Here is a 13393-nt window from a genome sequence, read left to right on the forward strand (position 1 = left end):
GCCTACAAAATATAGATGAAAAAATGTTTTCGATTGTCGAAGCTAGAATTGAGGTTAAAAAGTTGATTTTTGGTAACTTTACCTCATCAAAAAAAAATCCCTAGATTTCCTGAAAAATCCCTAAATCCCTGGAAATTCCGGAAAATCCCTAAATCTAGGAATAAACTCTTAGACATCGGATGGCTGTTGGAAGCATTAGAGTCAACATTTGAAACGCTGCTGCAGAATTTGCCGGGAGTATAATCGAGTGTTGAAAGTCAGTAGAATTGAACAATGTAATAATTGCTTTCCGAAATAAGCGTTATAATAAAAAAACAACGAATCTGAACTGTTAATACTGGAACACACCTTCTGTAAATGTACCTTGCGAGAGATAAGTAAAAAAATAGATGTACTGGAGGAGAAGTGCTTCTCCACAGAGTTTGAAGAAGGAAAAAAAAATGCCCAAATTTACTTACTTCAGCATTTTCGGCAAAATCACTGCAATTTCCGAACCTTTTTCTGGCCAGGGGCCAAAATTAAATGATTATGAAGGGCCACTTAGATGTTGTAGATAAAAATAGGACTGTTGAAAAATTCGCCGTTTTCAATTTCAGAAGATAGTCGATGAACGAAGCGAAACGATCAAAGTTTGCCGTTCTACTCATTCTTACTGCTATACATATAAAATGCAGATTGGAGGTATTTCATACCAATGTATAAAACATTAAGAACTAAGACACATGAGACATTTTTAGACCACAAAAAATTCCAGAGAACATGAGGAGAAAACGGCAGTGCCTGAACAATAATACTTATTGATAGTTAACATTGAATACGTTTGATTCCTCTGAATATCAGAATTTTGCTGTACAAATAAGCCGATATTCATTGTAAAGACAACTAGAAAAATACACATAACAGAACTTGAGAGTGGGACAGTTTCAAAAAATATACAATACATTGTAAACATTAAATTAAAAACCTTCCCATTTTTGGACGTGTATTACATTTGCATAAACATGTTCTAAATCTACGTTTTTGTTCTTCAAATTGTCTTATCGGGGTAACGAGAATTAATCAATGACAGGATTTTGCACTACTTTACCGATAAATTACAAATTTCGTACAAGTATGTATGAATAATCATAAAAATTAAGTAAATAGTTGCAAACAGAGCAGAGGAGCATCCAATAAATTTTTCGGTTATACAAAACCTTCCAATTATGGGTAAGAACTAAGAAATAAAAAGATAACATCGATAATAAATTTTGCTTTTCCGCACTAAAATCGACTTTAATTCCTTCTTCATAGGGTTTCTGCGGGAAGAGAAATAAATTAAATGAGAAAATATCCTGCTATATTAGTTAGAAGCAGTTCAGCTTTTTCTCGTAACTTTTGCACCGATGTAGTTCTTGCAGTGCGGAAAAAATTCTAGACGTTAAAAAAATTGTAGACGTTATGGTCAATTCAAAATGTTCATTTTGCGTCAGTTTTATGAATTTCTATAAAATGGCATACTGTGTCAAGATTTAAAAAACATTCTTGACTTCCTGATACGAGATTAAAGTTAAAGCGTCTAGTCTTGCGCAAGGACTTTCCCTTTTTCAGTTTTGCTCTTTCATCGGTGTTCTTCATTCATAGACTTGTGCATGGGCATATTTATGCTAAAAGGAACTATGTGAAAATTAATTCAATCAGATGGAACTATATGAAAAAAACTTGCTTTGATATGGTTCCTTTTGATATAATTCATTTTTACTCGGTTCCTATCAGTGCAAATACTTCCATATGATGGTAACAGGTGAGCAACACTGATCTTTTTAAGATGACTTTTACAAATGATGACGGAACGAGAGATACAAGCGCACTCCTCAAGTCATACTGGTGCCTAAAAATTAGGTCACCTATAAGTAGTGGTTGCATCTCTAACCAATGAGGAGATGAGGATGCTACGAACGGCAAAGATGACCTCATTCCCCGGCTGGAGTGTATGAATCTCGCTTTACATGTAGCGTGTGAAAAATCGATGGGGGTTTTCGAATTTGGCAAGAGGAAACAAAGGGATAGGAGGCTCCGCGACAGTGCAGTTCGGGATTGGTCAAAGGGATTGGTGTTTCGACCTAATTGGAGAGGAGTCAAAAAACAGGCCGGGCTGCATCAAGTGCATGGCTGCAAGTGTACAAGTCAGTTGGACGTATTTTTGCCAAACGGAACTATGTGCATTAAGACATGAGCCCTGAGACCCATAAGAATATGTGCATAACAGGGCTCACGTCATAATGCACATAGTTCCGTTTGATAGAAATACGACCAGTTCTCGAAGGAGCGGGATTCAATTCGTGGGCCTTCTGAAATATGCTCGTAACTACTTTCTGAGTTGAGCCCTGATTGCAATACTATTCAATTCCTTCCAAGGCTCATGCGGCATTGAAGATACACCCTTGAGTTAAAGGATTTCAATTGCCGAGCGTCTGCAAGCAAAATCCGCCTCCTCCACGACCTCCCCATGCGGCAGAAAAAAAGCCGCGCTTTTATTGCCTGAATAAATTTACCCGCACCGCAATTGGATTAATAAATAGTTTTCCTCCGGGGCTAATGTTTCCGGGATAAGGGAAACAGTGGTGTGGCGTGAATTCGATTTTTCCCCATTTTTAGCTATGGTATAGAATCGATTATCAAGGTGTTCGTCGCGAACACCCTATTTATCGATCCTTTTCAATGGATTTAAATGGCAGATCAATCTATATATCGCAAGGGAAAACGACGTATGAGCATTCGAATGTTGAAAAGTTTCTCCCGATGGAATATCAATTTATCGAGAAAAGTTGAGAATGTTTGGATGCCTCGAACAGAATCGGTCTAATTGTATTCTACATCGCCCGATTGTCTTTTGGGTTTTCTTTTTCAACAAAGAACCAAATAACAGAGCGTTTTGTGAATTATTACTAGATTATGATGAATGAAGTCACAAAATTACAAGCCAGAATGTTGCTCCATTTTCTGTAAAAAGTAATATTGAGGTTTTTTTGCTTTGTTTCCTCTGGTGTATAGTCAATCATGCCTGATCTCAAAATAACCCTCTAAAAGAACATACATTTCTTGGGATTCGAAGATGGTCAACAAAACGAATCAAACGGGTTTTCTTGTTTTTTCTCGCATTCACAATTTTGGCGCTAACGTGATTTGGGGAAAAATCGGTTCAATTGAGCTTCCTCAGAAATTTCAAAATCCAAATTATTAATTCCTTCCCACGTGTTCCTTTGCAGAGAGTTTTTCATTCGGCAAAAAGGGACGTTTCAATGTTCATGCGACATTCTCTCCCGATGAAGCAGACTGCGACAGCTGGGTTTTCACTCGGCTGCCAATCGCACTTGCTCCAACAGAACGACTCGCATCCCTCACTAGGTGACCCCGAAAAACCACCCCATCCGCTTTATTCTCGTCTCCGTCCGACTCAAACGTGCGCCATTGTTGCCAGATAGTGCTGAAAAATCGAGCCATTGCCCCCTCTTAAACCCATGTAAAATATCCATATTATATTGTGCCATCTGGCAACCTGGAAGCACGCCCGACTGACCCAATTCCCACGTCGCGAAAAATGCAGTTGCAGTCTTTTCACCGCAAAGGTCCATTGTGCGCTCTGATTGAAGGGGCAAGGTCGAGTGAGGGTAATGCAGCGTAGGGGAGGGGGAGAAAAAACCCGTAGAAAATCCGTGGTGTCTGCGAGACCAGTGGCGTGGCGTGCTCTGCGATATGTCGATTGATCTGCCATTTAAATCTATGGAAAAGGATCGATTATAAGGTGTTCGCAACGAACACCTTAATAACCGATTCTTTATTACAGCTTCAAATGGAGAAATTTCGTTAATCGATCATTCACGCCATGCCACTGTGCGAGACTGTGGGGAAGAGAGGGATTTCTGAATTTGCCACGAAGGGTGAATAAGTTCGACATCTAAATTCATTGACTTCCGTATTAAGAAAAAAAATTACTCAAAAACTATTTATTTTTTAAAAAAATTGACTTTGACAAAACAAGATATCATTATCAGAAACGAGCCAAAGGGCCGCATAAGGTCAATTCATCGTATTCCGCACAAGGGACGTAACTCTACTCCGATGTTGCAAAATTGACTCAAACATTTCAATTTTTTACGATGATAAACCTGCATAATTTTCGTAGAAAATTTGTTTGATTTTTGTTTGAAATCAGAATAAAATTCATGGAAATCTTTGGTTCGAAATTCTCCAAACCTGGTAAAAATGCAATCTGCGTGGGAAAGTCTGGCAACATTGAAATTTAGTTAAGTTCCTTAGTGAAAAAACGACGAATTTTTGGGTGTTTTCTGCGCCAAATGATACAAAACTAATTCCTCTGAGTTGTGGTAAAGCTATCTTGAATTCACTTCATTTTTCACCTTAAGGTCCTCGCGTAGAGGACCAGATTTTGACAAGCTCTATCACATTATAACAACGACTTTGAAGACCCCAAAACTTTATTTCCATCCGTCGTTGCAAAAGGAAAAAAAATCATAAAATGATATGGGGTGAAAATAACATGTTTTAATCTCACTGAGAGTGCGATTCAATTTCTAATTTTAAAAAAATGTATTTTCTCCCTGCATGATTCTCCCTAAAACGCCTGGTAATTTATGCTTCCAAGAGGTTTAAATTCTCCATGCTTTCCCAGTTGATAGGATGTAGGAAAAAAAATTCTTACTCTTTCGTTCGTCGATAAAAATTCCTTAATTTTCTATTTTTTCTACGTCATCACTAAAAATCCTGAAGTTAACTTTTCTATTAAGGCTAATCTGGACTTCCTGTTTTATGGGGAAAAGAGCTAGAGAGGGATGCATAAAATCAGAGGAAAAGAATCCTGCGGGAGCACACGATGAGCAAAGTTAGTTCGAAATCAGTATTTTTTATTGCATTTCCTTATCTGGACTCCTGGGATGAGAAGCAGGATTCAAAGGCGGACCTGTACCTGCGGTGCAAACTTATTAAAAGTTGAAACGATAAACGGGCAGAAAGTCCAATTAAAAGCAGGAATTGAGGGAAAATGACGCAGTGCCAAGTCAGCGCGGTTGCCTAGAGCTTTTAAGTTTTTCACGCTAGCGCAGAGAAGGGAGGTTGAAAATACTGCCGTGCTAAGGAAGAACGCCGTATGAACATTCGAGAGTTGCCAAATTTCTCTTGATAAAGCATGTATTTTTGACAATATTCGTGCATATTTTTCCTTGAAATTTTCAGGTATTTTAGATTAAATTGCGTAATTTTGGAAAATAATATTCACAATTTTCCCGCAGTAAATTCGGTTTTTATCGGAGGAAACTTGGCAACGTCTGAAGGCTCATACGGCGTTCTTCCTTAGCACGGCAGAATACGGATAAATGGACCTCGTTTAGCAGAAAGGAACCAAGCCATATCAGCTACTGCCGAATTTAACGGGGCAATTTGATTATTTACAAGAGAACGTTTGTACGGATGCCTTTGAAAATTTTAAGGAATTTTTTTTGTACTATGCAGAAAATTCACTGAAATTTTCACAAAAATCCGCACAAACGCTTTCAAGTAAAATATTAAATTGCCCGGTTAAATTTGGCAATAGCTGATGTGGCTTGGTTCCTTTCTACTTAACGGGGTCCATATTGTTCTCACAAATACTAACTCACAGAGTCAAGAATTGCAATCATTGAAGGCCAAGGGTAAAATATCCACAAAAACTAGGGTGCCGGGATGAGTAACTTGGAGGAGTGTTGAACTATGTCCATCAAGACATGAGCCCTGACGCCCATAAGAATATATGCATAACAGGGCTCACGTCATAATGCACATAGTTCCGTTTGGCAGAAATGCGTCCAATTTAGAACTGAAAATGCGCAAGAATGTCGACGAAAGCCCGTAGTTGTGGCGGTTTAAAAAAATAGATTCGAGAAAAATCTAATTAAGATTCTAATCTGCCACGTTCAAGCCATGAAATTTCCGGATTAAAATGCAACTTTACGCCTAGCTACTGGCGCGAACATGAATAAAACAGCTCGCAAAGTATTCTTTGCAACCTTAAAGAGTGTTTTTCGTTGAAACCTCAAAATTCGATTTCAGAACCCAAGTTGACAAAATTCGATCGACTGAAAATTTTGCCTTCTCCAAATTTTCTTGGGCAGTTTTGTTGTTAAGCGAAATGTTTCTACGGATCTGGGTGTTTCCTTGGAAATTTTAAAATCGCCTAGTGCGACAAACATACAAACACACACAAATGAGGCCTTATATGTAACAATGGCGGATGTGAAAAATTACCTTTTCGAAACACGCTTAAAAAACTGTTTTGTTCACACAAAAGTTTAATATGTTTGGCTCTGGCATAATGTAAGATCTCGAAGATCGCATCTCAAGTATTTTCTCAAAATTTTCTCGATGCCAAAACAGTTTTTTGAATGTGTTTCGAAAAGGTAATTTTTCACATCCGCCATTGTTACATATAAGTCCTCAAATGTGGATGTATGCAGGTATTCTCAGGGGGAAAAACAGTAGGTAACAGTGTAGATATTCCGATGATCAATAGGTCGTGGTCCGCAATCTCTCCGTTTCTCTCGCACTTGGCAACACTGTGGCTAGGGCAACAAATCAAACACGAATAGCCGGGGAGAAATTTCAACCCTCGAGAGACTTGTTAGTGTCACGCCAGTTGTAAAAGTAACGATGCCAAATTGTTTGAGGGTGCTTATGTTAAGACAAACTTACTTAAAAAACACGTATGCATTACAACGTTAAAAAATTGCTACAATTCAGGAAAACCTAGAACGACCGCAGTGGCGTGGCGTGAATTTCGATGTATCGATTGTTATGCCATTTAAACCTATGGTAAAGAATCGATTATTAAGGTGTTCGCTGGAACACCCTGTTTATCGATCCTTTTCCATAGGTTTAAATGGTATAACAATCGATAAATCGCAAAGCACGCCACGCCACTGAACGACCGTCTTCATTTTCAGAAATATTAAAGGAATTTTCTCTTCCGTGGCGTGGCGTGCTTTGCGATATATCGATTGATCTGCCATTTAAACCTATGGAAATGGATTGATAAACAGAGTGTTCGCAGCGAAAATCTCAACAATCGATTCTTTACCACAGCTTCAAATGGGGAAAAATCGATAATCGATCATTCACGCCTCGCCACTGGTCGATACTGAACTTTTGCCCTAACAACTGGAGACGGACCTCAAAGTGGAAGAACAAATCAGGAGGTATACAGAACGTGTAACTTCATCTATTCAAAATTAAATTTTAATCCACATAAATTGTTTACACCAAAAATAATATGAAGGGTTGAAAAAGGCTATTATTCTAAGAAAAATTCGTTTTTAAAACGAGCTTTTGGATTTATTCTACAAAAAATGACGGAATCTTTTTTATTAGAATCTCGGCAACTTTGGAATGTGCGTGGTTCCTCTCTGACGAAGTCAGTCAACACAACGCACATAATGACACCATTAAGACTAGTCATCCTGTCGCTCCTCGGACGAAGGAGTCTATCTCGATTTCCATATGAGCCCCAGAAAACATTGATTTACATGTACAACAAGGCTCAAGGGGAAATAGATGTACGCCCTTACGTAAAAGGGGCGACGATCTGGGTATAATGGTACGAAATTTTATTGCAAACAAGAGATGAGGCATGATACTCTTGAGACAGTAAAGAGAGGTTGAAAGGTCATTGGCTAACCCTGTCAACGCTGGATTCTCGCATAAGGCCATTTTAGAACTCGTTAAGCTCAAGATCTGCTGGGCTCTAAGGTCTGACGATTGCGAACAACTGAAAAAAAAAGTGTCCATTTGCATCGAAATGTATCCAATTAATCTAGTTCTCTTTTCCCTCCACTAATTGAGTATGCATTTTAAATCCGAATCGCATCAAACTTGCATCTCATGTTTTGTGAAGATGACATCTGGACGTGTTTCCTCCCATTCAAGCAATGATTTCTCCAGAATTTTTTGTTAGTTCTAGAACTCATTTCTTTACTTATCTTTGTCTTTCTCGTTTGCAAAAAGCAGATGATTCACTTGGACGTATTTCATATCGAACGGAACTAAGCGCCTTAGGGGGAGGAAGGGGAGGGGGGCTTGGATTGGCGGGTGTTGCGAAATGCGATGCTCGTTCCGTCCTATACTCGCAATGCTTTTCCATGGCGCTTAGTTCCGTTTGACAGAGCGCGCTATCCGGGATTCTAAAATCCTCACCCTGGTAAAAATTGGCGATAGGAGCTGTGTTTCAAAATACCATAGGAGTTCTTATAGCCGACTAAAGATGGCTATTGAAAATCATATAGCTGACTGTAGAAAGCGGAGCAAATCATATAGCCGGGCTATACGAAGCTATAGAAAAGTATACAGTCGGGCTATAGTTCCTATCGCCGGGCTTTACACTTTATCGCCATTGGCTATAAGAGGCTATAAGAAATTGTGTAGAAATTCGTGTGCTTTGGAAATCATTAAGTTTGATACGGAACTACCTTAATATTTACAAAACACACATTATATTTTCCTTTGAATCATTTTTTTTTTCATCAATTAAAATGAGAATAGTAGTCCATACAGAGTGAGCAAACATTTCAAAATCATGAGTTGAAAAACGCTGACTCCGCGAGATTAAATATTAGAGCCTAACACAAAGCGGAGCGGCGACGCACTGGCGCCTACAAACCTAACAGGGATACTTCACGCATTGCGCAATGCGTGAAGTATCCCTGTTAGGTTTGTAGGCGCCAATGCGCGTTTCGCGCTCTCTGCCCGCCCGCCTCGCCGCAGCGTGCCACGGCGTCTGAAGCAACTATTTCACACCAGAGGTATTGCACAGTATCATAAGAAATTGAAGGCGCTCCAACAAATTAAGAATGACAAGCATCCTTCAAAAGTACGGAGCTTTCCTCGCAAAATAAATCAAGATACTACGGCACAAAAAGAGAGCGGTAGTCCAAAAACTAACTAAGTCCTAGTATCCGTAATTAGTAACGTTTAGCATAAACTTTATCGTCTGGCTGTTGCTTAATCGCCATCGGCTATAAAAGGCTAAAAGAAATTGTACAGCCGGCTACAGAAGCTATTGGAAATCTTACAGCCGGCTTTAGGTCTATAGTATTTTGGAACACACATTCTACTGCCAATTTTTACCAGGGCAAAAGGAACTCAATTTGGCGCTTAGTTCCGTTTAACAGAAATACGCCCAATTGTTCGTGGTACTGATCTGTGCCTTGCATTATGCAATTTTTTCATTTTCATGAACTTACATTGAATGAAAATTTCACTTACCTGGTGACGAAAAAGTGTTGTGCTTACAGCACCTTAAGTGAAGAATACACACACATCGTCAGGCGCACGGTGGATCGAGTCAATAGGAGAGGTCGGTCAAAATTTTGAAACTTTAAACGCTTATAACTCCGTTTATACAAAATTTTGAGGTTCTAAAAGTGGCTTCATTGGTTTCTACGTAAAATTTACATCTGAGGAGCACCCCTTGAGATTTAAAATATGACGAAATAAACATTGAAAAATTGCAGTTTTAGTTACAAATTTCATGTCCGGCCTCTCGAATTGACTCGATCTACTGTGTATTTCCTGCCGGAATGGCGGTGCGGTGGAGCGGGGCAATTTTCCCGGAGCAGGCAGACAAGTGCGGTGGATCGAGTTATGGCCTCAGCGATCTGGGTCAATATTATTCGGTAAATCGGGTGAGCTAAGTTGTGTCACCGACAAGACCGCAAGCACGAGGTAAGTGCGGCATGAGACTGACCGACCATTGTTGCCGATTGCCGGGAAATCCTGGCCGTTTCCCGGGTAGATTTGCCCTCCTGATCAGGAACGGAAAGACGCAAATGTGGCAGGGTCTCTGAAAATGGACTTTATCTTCCGAGGGCGATCTGTTCAGCAGAGCCGAATTTAGGAAAAAATTTCAAAATTGGCGATTTCGAGTTCTCGTCGGTAAATGCTCTTGGTAGACTTTTGAACAAGCTACGCGCGGTTTTAGTTTAATTTTCTGACCCCAGAGGGCGCTCGCTACCCATTTCATAGGGCATGTCAGAATTCTTCACCTAAATTTAACCTGAAAATTCATCCGGAAACTTTGATCGAAATTCTAGAATTTTTGTCTTGGAACTCTATGACGTCATATATCCCTCAATTTTTGAGCTTTCAAGTCAAAACTTTCAGATTTTCTTCCTCTACGCTAGTGTACCAATTGCTTAATTTTGAATTTTTGGCAGGTAAGGTGCCGTTTTACAGATCCTAACACAAATGTTACGATGAAATTGACCTCCGAGTTTACGATTTTCCCGATCTAAAGTATAATATTCCGAGATTGTCCGGAGTGTTGTACTGCAGTGAAAAGGAAACATGTGACTTTTTTTTCCAAATTTACACTGAAACACGTGACACGAAAGGAATTTTTAAATGTTTTTATCAGTGATCTAAAGGGATTGGAGAAATATTTGCATATATTAGAAATTTTTCTGATGATTTCGGTTCTTCTTATTTAACTCGCAGTCGTCCAACACTTTTCAAATGGTTTTTTCACTAAGCTTTTTTCTTAACGAAAATGATGGAAATTTCCTGCCCTATCAAGTTGATTTTTGAAGTATCCTGATGCATTTTCCTTCCGACAATCGTGAAAACTCATAGGATACAGAAAAATTTCGAAAGGATAAAACATGAAAAACGACCATGAAATTCCTAGACGTAGTTGGGATAACTTCTCCAGGGATTTTCTTCATTGCTGTAAGCCTGTAAACATCGTGGAACGGAAAATTGGCAACACTGCGCCCGACCATGAATGACGCCCGAGTAAGAAGATTAAAAGATTTTTCGCGTGAATAGTGTGAAGCCTGAAGCTCTATAACTTGATTTCCGACCGACAGTCAAGTTGATGCCCGCTATTTTTTATTTGTCTCCATGCAACTGCATTTAAGCGCTTCTCCCTTGACTTGCTCCTAGTACACATGCTCCTGCACTTACCAAGACACAATCGATGCGACGGTATTAAGCAAAAGTGATACAAGTGCGATTATGGATTAGGTACACGCCGCAAGTCCATACTGTAGAGTCAAGTCCCTCAATGGATGATGATTTCGATTGGTGACGTAATGAGAAGAGAATGGGGAGATTTATGAAATATTTCGTGATCAATTAGCTAAACTGATCCATCTATATGACGGACTTGAAAAAAAGATGTAAAGCTTTGGCTGTAACGCGCTTTTTTTTTAAATTTCTACATGAATAAATCGAGGCACTTATCGGTAAAAGGGCGTAAGAGGCATCTGATGCATTGTGCAACGTAGTTCTCTGGTTGTAAGTAACTTATACGACAGTTCTGCTATGAATTTATCCCAGAATAATCTGCTCTGAATTTTTCCTCGCTATGGTCAGGAAGTAAGTCGACCGTGAATAATTTTCAACTCCTGCGAATTCTACATATATGAAAAATGTCACAATATATTAGCAGCATTGCAAGCCTCATACCCCATTTTACCGAAAAAGTCCTCAATTTTGCATGGTTTCTCTACTATTTGAACACTACGAAGCAAAAGTGATGTATCTCTTCAGAGATGATTAAACACCATCTCCCGTTTTGTGATGCTTTAGAAATTATGAGCTTATTCTTAGAATCATCATGAGGAATAAACACTGGAAAAAAAATGTAAAATTTGCTGTCGAGAAATGTTCTGCTTGCATCAAGAACGGTGTTGTTTCATTAAAACTACTTTTTCGCTTATCCCGAATATTTTTTTTTTCTTTGTTCCTAGAGAACTTTAGCTTAAATCGAGACGAAAAGAAACTCTTGTTGGCAAATTCAAAAATAATCATACTGAAGCCAAGCGCTTTTTTCAGTGTACCGAGTCACTTGGGTATTACAATTCACAAATGACCCAAGACGTAAGTGCTGAAATTGAAACATGAAAAAAATAAAAAAAGAAGGATAAAAGGATAAAACAATTTACTACAACGCAGAAAACTGAAAGAAAACCGGGGGGTTTACTGTTATCTCGATTAGGAAGATTCACACGTGCAAATAAACCGAGTCGCTGGCAGTTTTTACAGTCGAGTCTGCTGGTCGCGACTCCGTCCAAATCCGAACCCAAGACACGTTCGCCGAATAACATAAAAACGCTGCGACTCAACCTGCCGTGCTAAGGGAAAACTCGGGATGAGCCCGTGGGTGTTGCCAAATTTACTTCAATAAAACACGAATTTTCCGGGAAACTTTTTGATACTTTTCGTTTCAATTTTTCAGATATTTTAACACGCTATTTTGACCTAAAGTATCTGAAAAATTCAGAGAAAAATATTCATACCATTGCTAGGAAATGGGCCTGTTGCATGCAAGAGATACAGCCGTGCGAATAGACTTTTTGAGGTTAAATGACACGAAAATTACGATGGTCACGTTAAAAAAGTCTGAAATACACTCCTTACTGCGCAATTTGCGTTTTGAGGAACGCGCTTTTTCAAATTTCCCGCGTCTGGGGGCAGTTTTCTAACGGAAACAATTAACGGCAACTCGCGGCTATTTCCGGTCAACTAAAACTGACAACATAACCTAAAAATCGGAGCTCGTGACATCGTGAAATGAAATGTAGAAGGATTGCGTTGGATATTTAAAAGTTGATCGATTTGGTTACCGCATAAAGCGTATATGGACCACTGTAGGAGATCACGTTGGGTTTGTAAACAAACTGAAGGAAAAAATAACAACAACAACAACGACTCGGCATCTTCCGAAATCACCGAGCCCGCCGTTTGCTCGTTTCCGGTGATTAGAAAACTGCCCCCAGACGCGGGAAATTTGAAAAAGCGCGTTCCTAACAACGCAAATTGCGCAGTAAGGAGTGTATTTCAGACTTTTTTAATGTGACCATCGTAATTTTCGTGTCATTTAACCTCTAAAAAGTCTATTAGCGCGGCTGTATCTCTTGCATGCAACAGGCCCATTGATGTTTTATTGGGTGAATTTTGGCAACGTTTGAATGCTGATACGTTCTTTCTGAGTGCGGCAGCGACGCCGGAGAGAAATTGCGTCCGACGATCGCACCCGAGGCGGAGTCGCGAAGTGCTCACGTGCGGCAGGAGCGCCGGGATAAAGCGCCTTCAAATAAAAACGATACGACAAGCTGTACATACGTGAGCCGGGGTTAAAATCAAGACCGACCGGAATTCTCGAGAGGGATTTTACGAGGTCTTGCTTCTTGATCTAACGGAGGAAGGATTCTCTCGATCCTCCTTCGGTGCTCAGCAAAGTTGTTGAGTTGAGTTTTGAGTGAACTCTTCGTATATTTGGACCGCGATAAGCAGAAAGGAACCAAGCAACATCGGCTATATTGCGTTATTGATTGGGCATTTTATTTTCTTCCATGGAAACAGTTCT

The sequence above is a fragment of the Bemisia tabaci genome, chromosome 8 (assembly GCF_918797505.1).
Source record: "Bemisia tabaci chromosome 8, PGI_BMITA_v3".
In the NCBI taxonomy this organism is placed as follows: domain Eukaryota; kingdom Metazoa; phylum Arthropoda; class Insecta; order Hemiptera; family Aleyrodidae; genus Bemisia; species Bemisia tabaci.